The sequence below is a fragment of the Urocitellus parryii genome, chromosome 1, assembly GCF_045843805.1.
Source record: "Urocitellus parryii isolate mUroPar1 chromosome 1, mUroPar1.hap1, whole genome shotgun sequence".
Classification (NCBI taxonomy): Eukaryota; Metazoa; Chordata; class Mammalia; order Rodentia; family Sciuridae; genus Urocitellus; species Urocitellus parryii.
The window spans coordinates 166,621,014-166,632,098 of NC_135531.1; positions in this window are offsets into that span (position 1 = coordinate 166,621,014).

Below are 11,085 nucleotides of genomic sequence, written 5' to 3' on the forward strand. Positions count from 1 at the left end.
TATAAGCAAATCACACCATACTAGGGCAATTAAACAATACAAGCAAATCACAGGATCCTAGGGCAACCACAAGCCCCAAAGTACCTCCGATGCCGTGTGACTTCTCTTAGAGGAAGAGCAGAAGATGTTGTTGTCTGGTGGTAATCTCCAGCTGATGATTGGATATCAGGGAACACCATTTCCTAGATCTGGGGATGAAAATGAGGCAGCCAGTCTCAGTGATGTCATCAAAGTAAAACTCTTCAGTGTGGCTGTTGTAGGGACAGATAAGGCAAGGCACCAAATGTAGCAGAAAACAGTTTATTTGGCTGCAGCCAGGTTCAGAGGATACAGCTTTTGCTGTAATCAATTAATCCCCTGGACCCCAAGGTCAGGTAGTTTGGGAAATTTATACCCAGCATGTAAGAGGAGGGGCTCAGAAGTTCACAGTCTGCAGAAGTTCACATAAAATCAGCTTTTCTTTCACCGTTCTGGGCAAGTTAACCCTTCAAGGACAACATCTGGGAAGGAGAGAGCTTCTTCTCCCCTTTCTTTCCCCCCTCCCCCCCCCTGCCAGCTGTTACCATGGAGCCCAATTAGTAACTTCTCTCATCTTAGAAATATAGACATCTCGTGAAGCTCCAGCTCAAGGCCAGAGGCCTTGTTAAAGGATTTGTCTTTTTATTATCACATTTTGCATTTGCAAACACACTTCTAAAAACTACTGTACTGGATAAATGTTTGTGAAAAACTAGTAAAGTGGCATTCTGCACCTGGATTTCTTCCAGATCAGTGGCCAAGTAAAACAGAGCAACGGGAAAATAGGAAGTTTACCTACATTGAACTCTTTTGTAGAGACTCTTCTGCTAATAGTCCTAAGATCAATTATGGTGAAGATTTCTGGAGAAGCTTAGTTAAAATTTTCTGTGGAGGAGGGGGTGCCCACATGGCAGGACAAGCACTTTAAATACCAAGTTGGTGGTGTGTGCTGATGACTTATTACACCCAGTGAAAGTCATTGTCACTGGTTATGTCTAATGAGACAATTGGCATGTTCTTTGCATATTTCCATGGAGCTCTGCTGCCTATCAATTGAAACCAATCATTGCTAAGCATGCCTAAGGCTAGTTCCATTTACAGCTCCTTATCAATTGAAAGCAGACATGAGAAGCATGCCAATGTCTGCTCTTCCTTATGGCCAGCAACTTAGTGAGTCCCAGCATGTCCCAGCATGTCTATGGCAGATGCTCTTTACATGGCCTGGTAAACATATCAGTTCTCTTGGGCACCCAGTAATTTGGGGGTTTTCTTATCAATCATTGTACATGTCAGTGTGAGCTCTTAGGAATTTGGGCTTTTGGGTCAGGGGTCTGTGCTCTGCATCTGGAGAGGACTTACTCCAGAGATCAAAGTGCTCAGAGGTTATCACTTTAGGCCTGATAAGATAACTCCTTCTGGCCTGCAATTAGCATCTAGAAAGCATTTGTCTTGGGAGATGAAAGCTATCAATACATGACTTTCTTTTTTTACTCTTTTTTCTCAGACTACATTATTTTGGAAGTTTTTCATTTCCCATATCTATTAGAAACACCCTCCGGGCTGGGGATGTGGCTCAAGTGGTAGCACACTCGCCTGGCATTCGTACAGCCTGGGTTTGATCCTCAGCTCCACATACAAACAAAGATGTAATGTCTGCCGAAAACTAAAAAAAAAATATTAAAAAATTATTTAAGACAAAAAAAAAAAAGAAACACCCTCAAGACATTGAAATGCAGAATGAAGCCATTGAGATACAGAAAACTCAATTGCAAGCCTTGGCCATTGCCCTTGGCCCTTACCCTTGTAAAATGAGGTAAATACATCGTTCAGGAAAACTGGCAAGAAATTGTGTAGCTCCACCCTAGATCTGCCTCCATTCTGGCCCATCATACAACCTTTTTATAAATATTGGACCCTTACCCCAGTCAGGGCTGTTTCTCACTCTCTCCGCAGCCTGCATTCTCCCTTCAATGTGTATCTGCTGATGAGCCCACCCAAATTCTATCTTAAGATTGGGAGCCATCTCATCACAAAGTTATGAAAAGTTCATTTCTGTTTTAATATAAAATACTAATATTTCTATTTGTTCTGACAACTTGATGTTTAAACTTGTTTGAAATTTCTGCCCATGCTCTGAACTCACCAATACCTGGCTCTCCTTGACCAGAAAACAACCCTTCCTAAATTAAACTTCCTGAATAAGCCTGTCTATGCCTCTGTCTGGCTCCTGCTGACACTCTTTTCCATCAGCCCCACTGTGCTAAGTTGAGATCCCCCTCTCCTCTGGGACTCTTTGAACCATTTTCCAGAGATATCTCTTTGTTGAAGCTGGGGACAAAAGACAGTCTGTACATAACCAATAATTGGGTCTGTACCAATAATTCGGTCTTCCCAGAAGGTGGGAACTGGGTGGAAAGGAAAGGAAATCAAATGCTGCCCTTTTCTCCTCCTCCTTTCAAAGCACTTCCCCCAGCTCCACCTGTTGCTAAGGTAACCTGGCCCAGGAAGTGTCCTCCAGGCATGAGCTGTTAATTAATGCCTCCTGGCCTGCTATCTGCTCAGAGGTTATCACTTTAGGTCTGATAAGATCTGTGGATCACACCATATTTGGCCCTCCCCGTGCCCCCCCCATTTACTTCCCACCTTTTGGCTCACCCTAGCCTCCTATGTCAACTAACCAGGATGGGGAAAGGAAGGGGAAAATAAGGGAGAAGGGGGCAGGACAACGAAGAAAATCTAAGATGTATAAAGAGGCAGGACATTCCTGCTTCTTTGGATTCCCACTCTGGCCCCTTCTTCCTCCTGGGAGAAATTTGTTTATTACTGTTTAAATAAAACTTGCTTTCTAAGCTTGCCTCAGTGTTTCTTCCATGTTCAACCTTCAAAACCTGGGGAAACAGAACTTGTTAGCACAAAAAGACTGGGATGAATGCAAACTTTACAAATCAGCTCAGTGATGTATTCAGGAATGAAGTTTTGCACAGAAGCAGGGGATGCAGGGATGAATGATGCTGTGGTGGGACCCACTGTCCTGGTGGAAAATGAGCCCCCACAGAAAGAAAGAGCCTGTGCTTATATAGCTATCCTGAGAGGTGGTCTAGTGGGCATATCAACTTTCTTTGGGCACCCAGGAATTTGAAGTTTGTTCTATCAATCAGTGAAGTAGTCAATTTTAATGCTTAAGAATTTGGAGTCTATTTTACAGGACAAAATGGGAGGGAGTCTAGGGTCAGTGGTTGGTATCTGGAAATGTTGTAGTGTGAACTGACAAATACATCAAGAGTGTAAGTTATAGGTTATAGATTAGTAAAAAAATATAGATTATAAATATAAGATTTTTATAATTGAGATAAGACAATTATAAAGCAAGAACTGTCATAGCCAGTGTTGGTTGGTTTGAGGTGGCTAAGGAACAAAGCACCAGGCAACCCAATCAGGTGCTGACAGACAAGGAGTGATGGCGCCTCCTAGCCACCTGTCAATCAGCAGGGTCTCTGGCCAATTCTGGAAGGACACAGATCTCAGCAATATCCCCCCACCAACCCCAGAAGGATAAGGGGCTCTAAAAACCTCCCTTTCCTGTCCCAAGCCCTCCCTTCCTGCCCTAAACCCAATAAAATTCCAATCCATCTGAGCCTGGGTGCAATGCTCCTGGACCCGCTCTGTTGGACTGGAAGGTCTCACCAGGGAGTGAATCTCAATAAAGCCTTGTTCAGCTGCTTTTAATTTGCCTCCTTTTGGTCAGCGGTGCCTGACCACACAACTGGTGCCAAAAACCAGGAGGGCTTTTTGAGCCTCCCTCATAGGGGTTGAGGTCCACTCTCCTTCAAATGAACCACGAAATTCCTAAGCTGCTCTTTCTTTCCCTCTCCCTTCATCTAGGCCAATAGGAGTGGGTAAGTTCTCTCGTTTCGCTGACCCTCCAGCCCCCCTCTGTCCTCAGTGCCATAGACCCCCATCTGTTCCACTCAAAGGCCTGGGAACTGTGGTGATGTCCCCAGTACTCCTGTGAGCCCCCACTGGGTTGTAGGGTCACCTCAAGCCCCACCCAGCCCTTACCCATTGGGTGAGTGTGATTAGAATTTGGGACATTTTCTGCTCCCACCCACACCAGAGGGTGCAGGAAGGTCATGGGAAACACGGAGTCCTCCATAGACCCCCAAACTCCCTTTTTTTTCTTTTCTTTTTTTTTTTTTTTAAAGAGAGAGTGAGAGAGGGGAGAGAGAGAGAGAGAGAGAGAATTTTTAATATTTTATTTTTTAGTTCTCGGCGGACACAACATCTTTGTTTGTATGTGGTGCTGAGGATCGAACCCGGGCCGCTCGCATGCCAGGCGAGCGCGCTACCGCTTGAGCCACATCCCCAGCCCCCCCCAAACTCCCTTGGCTTGTCTATATTCAGATTTTCACTAAAGGCCTATGCCTTAACCACCTGGTCTTTTACTCCATTGTGGCCTGGCCCCAGTGTGACTTAGACAATGGGGCACAATGGCCCTCAGAAGGAACTTTTGATTTTCAAATCCTCACTGATTTGGACAATTTTTGGCACCAGACAGGGAAGTGGGCATAAGTCCCTTATGTCAGGCTTTTTGGGATATTTGCTGCCTTCCCACCCTCTGATCTACCTGTTCTACAGCTCAAGTCTTCCTGGCTAGGGGAAATCCCTAACCCCTTCCCATTGTTCTCCCACACCTCCTTCCTCATTCTCAGATCCATCTGAGCTGCTCACAGCCCCACCTTCCTGTCTTCCCCCTCCCTACCTAGACCAACCCTCTCCCTCCTCAACTCCCACACCTGCACCCTCCCCTCCCCCTCCTCCTGCTACCACAGCTTCTCCTCCCCCACTCCAGGACCCTCCTCATCATCCCTCTCCCTCTTCCTCTCCTGCAGCCCTGACTCCTTCATCCACCTCTTCTACTGATACAACCCTTCCCCTCCCCCCACCCCTCCTCTCTTCTCCTGTCAGTGCCCACACCCAGTCCCACCAGGCCCTCTTACCAGCTAACTCAAAGCTTCCTCTCAGGGAAGTGGCTGGAGCCCAAGGGATGGTCGAGTACACTTTCCGTTCTCACTTCAAGATCTCTCCCAGATTGAAAAGTGCCTTGGGTCCTTCTCTGCTGATTCTTCTACTTATACTAAGGGAATTCTGATACTTCTTCCAGACTTAGGATCTTACCTGGCATGATGGCTATGTCATTCTGCCCTCCACCCTTACCCCCAATGAGCAAGCCCGCATCCAGCAGGCTGCACGAACACATGCTGATCATCTAACAGATATGACTCTCCCCACAGGTGAAGCAGCTGTTCCCCTAACCAAACCCAACTGGGACCACCAAGATGGCCAACAAGGTCACCGTCACTGTGTTCGTGTGGTCCAATGTCTTATAGTGGGCCTGCAGGTGGTTTCCAATAAGGCGGTTAACTTTGATAAGCTGAGAGAAATCACCCAGGATCCAGGGGAGAATCCAGCCTGACTTCTCAACTGTATTACAGAAGCCCTCACCAAATATACTAAGCTGGATCCTGAGTCTCCCTCTGGGGCTACAGTGTTAGCAACCCATTTCATTACTCAATCAACCCCTGATATTAGAAAACAGCTCAAATGAGCTGAGGAGGACTCTCAGACCCCCATCTGAGATCTGGTGAAAATGGCCTTTAAGGTCTATAATGCCTGGGAGGAATCAACTGAACTAGCCAAGCAGGTTCCATTACAGAAAAAGGTAACACCTCAAACCCAGGCCTTGGCAGTGGCCCTGAGGCCTAAGGCTCCAGGGAAAGCTTCATGGGGGAGCCAGCATTCCTCTCCACCAGGGGCTTGCTACAAATGTAGATGCAAAGGTCACTGGGTTGCCAATGCCCAACCCCATGGCCCCCCCTCCAGGTCATGCCCCACCTGTAAGCAGACAGGACATTGGGAGAGTGACTGCCCCATAGCTGTGTTAGACCAGGACACAAGAAAAGACCATTGACTCCAATTAAAATCAAATTAAAGCAAGCTTATTATTTCGACCGGCCGGGGCTGCCTTCCCATCAAAATCGTGGGAGCCAAGCACAGTGGCGAGGCTTCTTTTCAGCCCAGCTTTATAGTCCAGAAAGTTACACAAAGGGGGGTTACAGTTAACAAAACTCTGAGGAGCATAACACAAAGGCTAGTTTACATTTTTGCTGGCCCTGACATCAGAATTTATGAAAGTCTTTATAGACTCAGGGAAGGCCAAGATTTATGAGGCGTCACTAAAGTTTCAGAGAAGGCTGCTATCTGGTCAGAGAGAGCCATGCATGTGAATTCAAGGCAGGGACAGTCATTCCAAGCAAGTTCAGAATTTGCAGTAATTTATAGTAAAGCCAAAATTAGCTTTTCATGTCTTTGTGGCGAGATGGCTTCCAATTTTAAGAGGGAATGAGTCTGGGTCTATCAGAGTTCTCCCTGTGTGGCTTCCCAGCAAGCCATTCACACATGAGACCAGAACCATGGTGTAGGGGTGCTGTGAGGGACCTGGCTGCAGGACCCACCTGATGCTTTGAGTCCAGCCTGAGGTGAACCAGACCCCTGGCTTGGATGCAGTCCCTCTGTCCTGGCCGGTTACAAGCCCTTCTTCTGCATAAGCTCCTCCACCCAGTACCAGTGACCCACCTCGCCAGGACCACGACCACACCTCTGCCAGTGAGTGACGCCCCCAGCAAGCCGCATGTTGCCCCCTCTTGTGTCTGCTCCCTCCTCGGGCCAAGCACCTCTGCTCACTCTGGGATCAGGACACTCCCTGGGTACAAACTTAAGGGCTCAGTGAGTTTCCACCCTCTGAAATTCTTGGAACCAGAAGCACTTCAGCGGGGGACGTCTTCAGGTTTGGGCATGTCTGCAGATGTGCGCCTAGGCGGTTCAGGGGTGTCACCGACGCCCGCTGCCTAGGTAGGGCTGCGACCTGGCCCCCCACCCGCGCACTGAGCTGCGCAGGGCAGACCCGGAGCCGCGGGGTGGGGGCGCCGGGCGGCCGAGGTGCCGGCGGAGCAGATCTCGGACTAGGAGCATATGGACTGGGTGCTGGGTGAACTGTAGATGGGGGTCTGGGCTTCCTGGACAGATACTCCGAAAGAGGAAACGGGAGGAAGAGGAAGGACTAAGAGAGATTGCTTTGTAGTCACTCTGGGGTCGCTGGCCGCCATGTCGCGGGCTTCGCCGCCCTCTGGTGGTGACAGCCAAGTACAGCTGATAGGAAAATACCCCTGCGCAAAATTCCGCGGCGCCAGTAGGTGGACATTATTCCCTGGGAGGAAAATGCAGGGCCTTGCGATTGGTTTTTTTATTTTATTTTATTTTTTTAAGCCTGCACTTGAGGCTTTCACGGGTCACCCTTTCGCCGAAGGCTGACTGTTCCAGCTCGTCATGGCGATGGACCCGTCTCCACGACCTCTGCGCTGCTTGCTCGCCACCGCAGCCTGGAGCCCGGCTCCTCACCGCGCGCCGCCTGCTCTCTCCGGTCTGCGCCCCGCCTTCCAGGACCTCCGCACGCGCAGCCCGGAGGCCTTCGGCTTCAGCCTGGGTTTCGTGGTCAACCCTCAGCCTTGTCTGCAGGGAGGTGGGCTTTCCTTTCGCCCCAGGCGAGGGTTGGGGTTCGCCGCACACAAGCTGCGGGACATTCCTAGTCAACCTACTTTTCAGCATTTACCGCACCCAAGAAACTTTGCCTTTAGGCTCCTGTAAGGGCTCGCATGGGGGGAGCCCATTAGAAATCGCGGGTTGAGGGTGCAGCTCAGGTTGGGGCGCTTGTGCTCCTACCTACCAGGCGCGAGACCCTGTGTTCGAACCCAAGTGCTGCAAGGAAAAGAAAAAGAAAACTGCTCCCCACTCCCCCGCGGGACACCTGCGCGCCTTAGCCTTCCTTGCCTAGGGCCCCCATCCCGGCTACTGCCCCTCCCAGCCTGGGCAGTTTTTCTTCTGCTGTCTCTGATGAAGGATGGAGAGTTCCCCGTGAGAAGGGGAGGTCAACTCAGGACCTGCGGGTTCAGGGCGCACCTGCTGCAGGTGCAGGTCCAAGGCCCACACCGTTCATTTAGGAAAGCTGGTACCTATTCAGGGCAGAATGGGGCGGTCTCCAGAGGACAGCAACTTGCGCCAGGGTGTTTATAGCCGAGTAGGGGCGGGGCTAGAGGTGGAGTCACAGGGTTCACAAGGTTCCTTGAGCCTGTGCCTCGCCCTAAAATGAGCCCAGGATTTAAACTTGGCCCTGGTAATGTAAGGAATCGGTTTCTGATCAATACTCCCAATTTTTAGAAAAAAAAAAATCTGGAAATGATTTCGTTTACCTTAGAGGCAACTGGGAGCCTCACAAGATCCCTCCTACACCGTTCCCGTTGCATAAAGGTTTTGCAGCCTCCTCTGAGTTGGTGACCTGTTTACACCCAGGCCTCTCGCCTTGTGCCTGCAGCATTGCCCTGTACCTTCCGCCCCTCCAGGACGGTCCGTCATTCTACCTCAGATTTATTCTGTCTCACAACATTGTGGATTATCAAAAAATGGCTCCAAAATGGAAACCCAGGAGACCCTAGATAAAAATGACTCCTGACCCACAAAACACCCTCCCCTTACAGACCTTTTACCCCTCTCCCTGACTCACTGCTTCCCTGCTGCTTGATTATATTTTTATATCCACACTAGGAATAATTCTGGTTGGTTATTCTGTTTTCCTCAACAACTCATATTTTCATGCTTTTTTTTTATTTTTTTTTATTTTTTTTTATTTTTTTTTTTAAAGAGAGAGTGAGAGAGGAGAGAGAGAGAATTTTTAATATTTATTTTTTAGTTCTCGGCGGACACAACATCTTTGTTGGTATGTGGTGCTGAGGATCGAACCCGGGCCGCACGCATGCCAGGCGAGCGCGCTACCGCTTGAGCCACATCCCCAGCCCTATTTTCATGCTTTTAACAATAGTTTCACGGGCTGGGGATGTGGCTCAAGCGGTAGCATGCTCGCCTGGCATGCGTGCGGCCCGGGTTCGATCCTCAGCACCACATACCAACAAAGATGTTGTGTCCGCCGAGAACTAAAAAATAAATATTAAAAATTCTCTCTCCTCCCTCTCTCTCTCTCTCTTTCTCTCTCTCTCTCTCTCTCCACCCCCCCTCACTCTCTCTAAAAAAAAAAAAAAAAAGAAGTGACATATGGTCAGCCAGACCCTGACCCATCCTGGAAAGTGTCACCACTTAGGAGCCAAGAGGCTTTGCACATGTCCCCAAGAGTGATCTCCAAAGAATCTCAGCTTACTTTTTTTTTTTTTTTTTTTTTTTTTTTTTACTGGGGATTAAACACAGGGGCGCTTGCGACCACTGAGCCACATCCCCAGCTTTATTTTATTTAGAGACAGGATCTCACTGAGTTGCTTAGTGCCTCATTATTGCTGAGGCTGGCTTTAAACTCACAATCCTCCTATCTCAGCTTCCTGGGCTGCTGGGATTACAGGCATAAGCCACTGTGCCTGGCTCTCAGCTGACTCTTAAGAGAAGATAGGAACAAGGTCAGTTTTGACCAACTTGGTCTTAAGCACCTGGCAGGAGAGTATAGCCTAAGCACAGCCCTACTCAGACATTCCAAAGGAAAAACAATGTTTGTTTAATGTACTTAAAATATACACTGTGTCAGCCCTATCAAAAGTAAGTAAGATGGAGGCTACAAAGGAAGGGTTCCTGTGTGCGAATGCCTGACTGTAATGATCACAAAGGACTCTGGAGTGGCAAATTTTACCTGAGTCAATTTAAGCCTAATCCCATAGATCTACAAATCTTCCTAAGCCTCTACATTGGTAAACTTGTTCTGTCTTTTTTTTTTTTTTTTTTAAGACTGGCTGAAATGCTAATTGTTTTGTGCTAATTCTTTACAGAAAAAAAAAAATAAGGCTTTGCTGTCTTTATTGTTGTCTTAACATGATCTCTGCCTTATGTATGTGTTGTCCAGTCACCTGCCATCTGCCCCTGTGGCCCTCTGGACAGCTCTGATGCTGAATGCTCCTAACTGTCTATACCCACCTGATAGAGAACAAGGACTTTAGGTTACTTCCCCCAACTTCACCCCCTTTCAGCAGGAAGCAGTTTGGAGAGGTTGTCACCCATTTTTTTCTATAGGAATGAAATGTAGAAATTGATAATAGGCAATTTTAACAGTGGTCTACTTTATGCTTTAAATATAACACTTGCTGCTCTGCCACTGCAACTTATTTTTAAAATGGACATGATTTTTTCTATTCTTATCTCTCTGCTCCTCCCTTATTGCAAAAGGGGAACAGGATTACCTTCCTTCCCCATTTTATGCAGATTTATTTATCCTTAGTGCACACTCACCACAGGAAAAAAAAAAGTAATCCAGGCTTTGGGGATCATATCAGAAGATCTCAAAAATGACTGTCTCCCAAATTAACAAGTGAATTACAACTCTAGAGGGAACATCTGGAATGAAGCTTCTGAATACCTCTTTAAAGCCTCCTGTTCTCTCCGATAGGCAGAATCACAGCCTCAGGGACAGGATTCCCCTGTGTTTCTCCTTTGCTATCAAAGCAATAAAATTCACTTTCCTTTTTCTCAAAACTATATACTTATTGGATTAGCATAAGGGACAAGGACCTAGCTTTTGGTAACAGTTTTGTTACCAATTTTGTATCGTAAACTGGGTCATTTTTCCCTCTCTTGTTATGGAATCAATAACAAGACTGAGTAGCTATTGATCACCAAAAGAGATGTTATTCTGTCCAAGAACAGAAGTGGGAGATAGACTTGCAAACCAGTTTCTGCATTGCAGGAGGTCTTGGGACTTCTCTGGGAATGGGCAGACTTCCCAGGCACCACCATATCTCTCCACTCCTTATGCTTCTTGCAGCTGTAACCTCAGCAACTGTCCACTATCAGATGCTGAGAGTTTTCCTTTAGTAGGCAGACCCATAACACAGGAGGTTGTCTGGTGGCCAACACAGATCTACCTGGTTTCCACTGACCAGCCTGATGAGAAACTCCTGACCTATTGGCAGCCTGTCCTCCCAGATGAGTGATTAGGGTGGGGTCAAGTTTAGCAAGGCTCTCCGG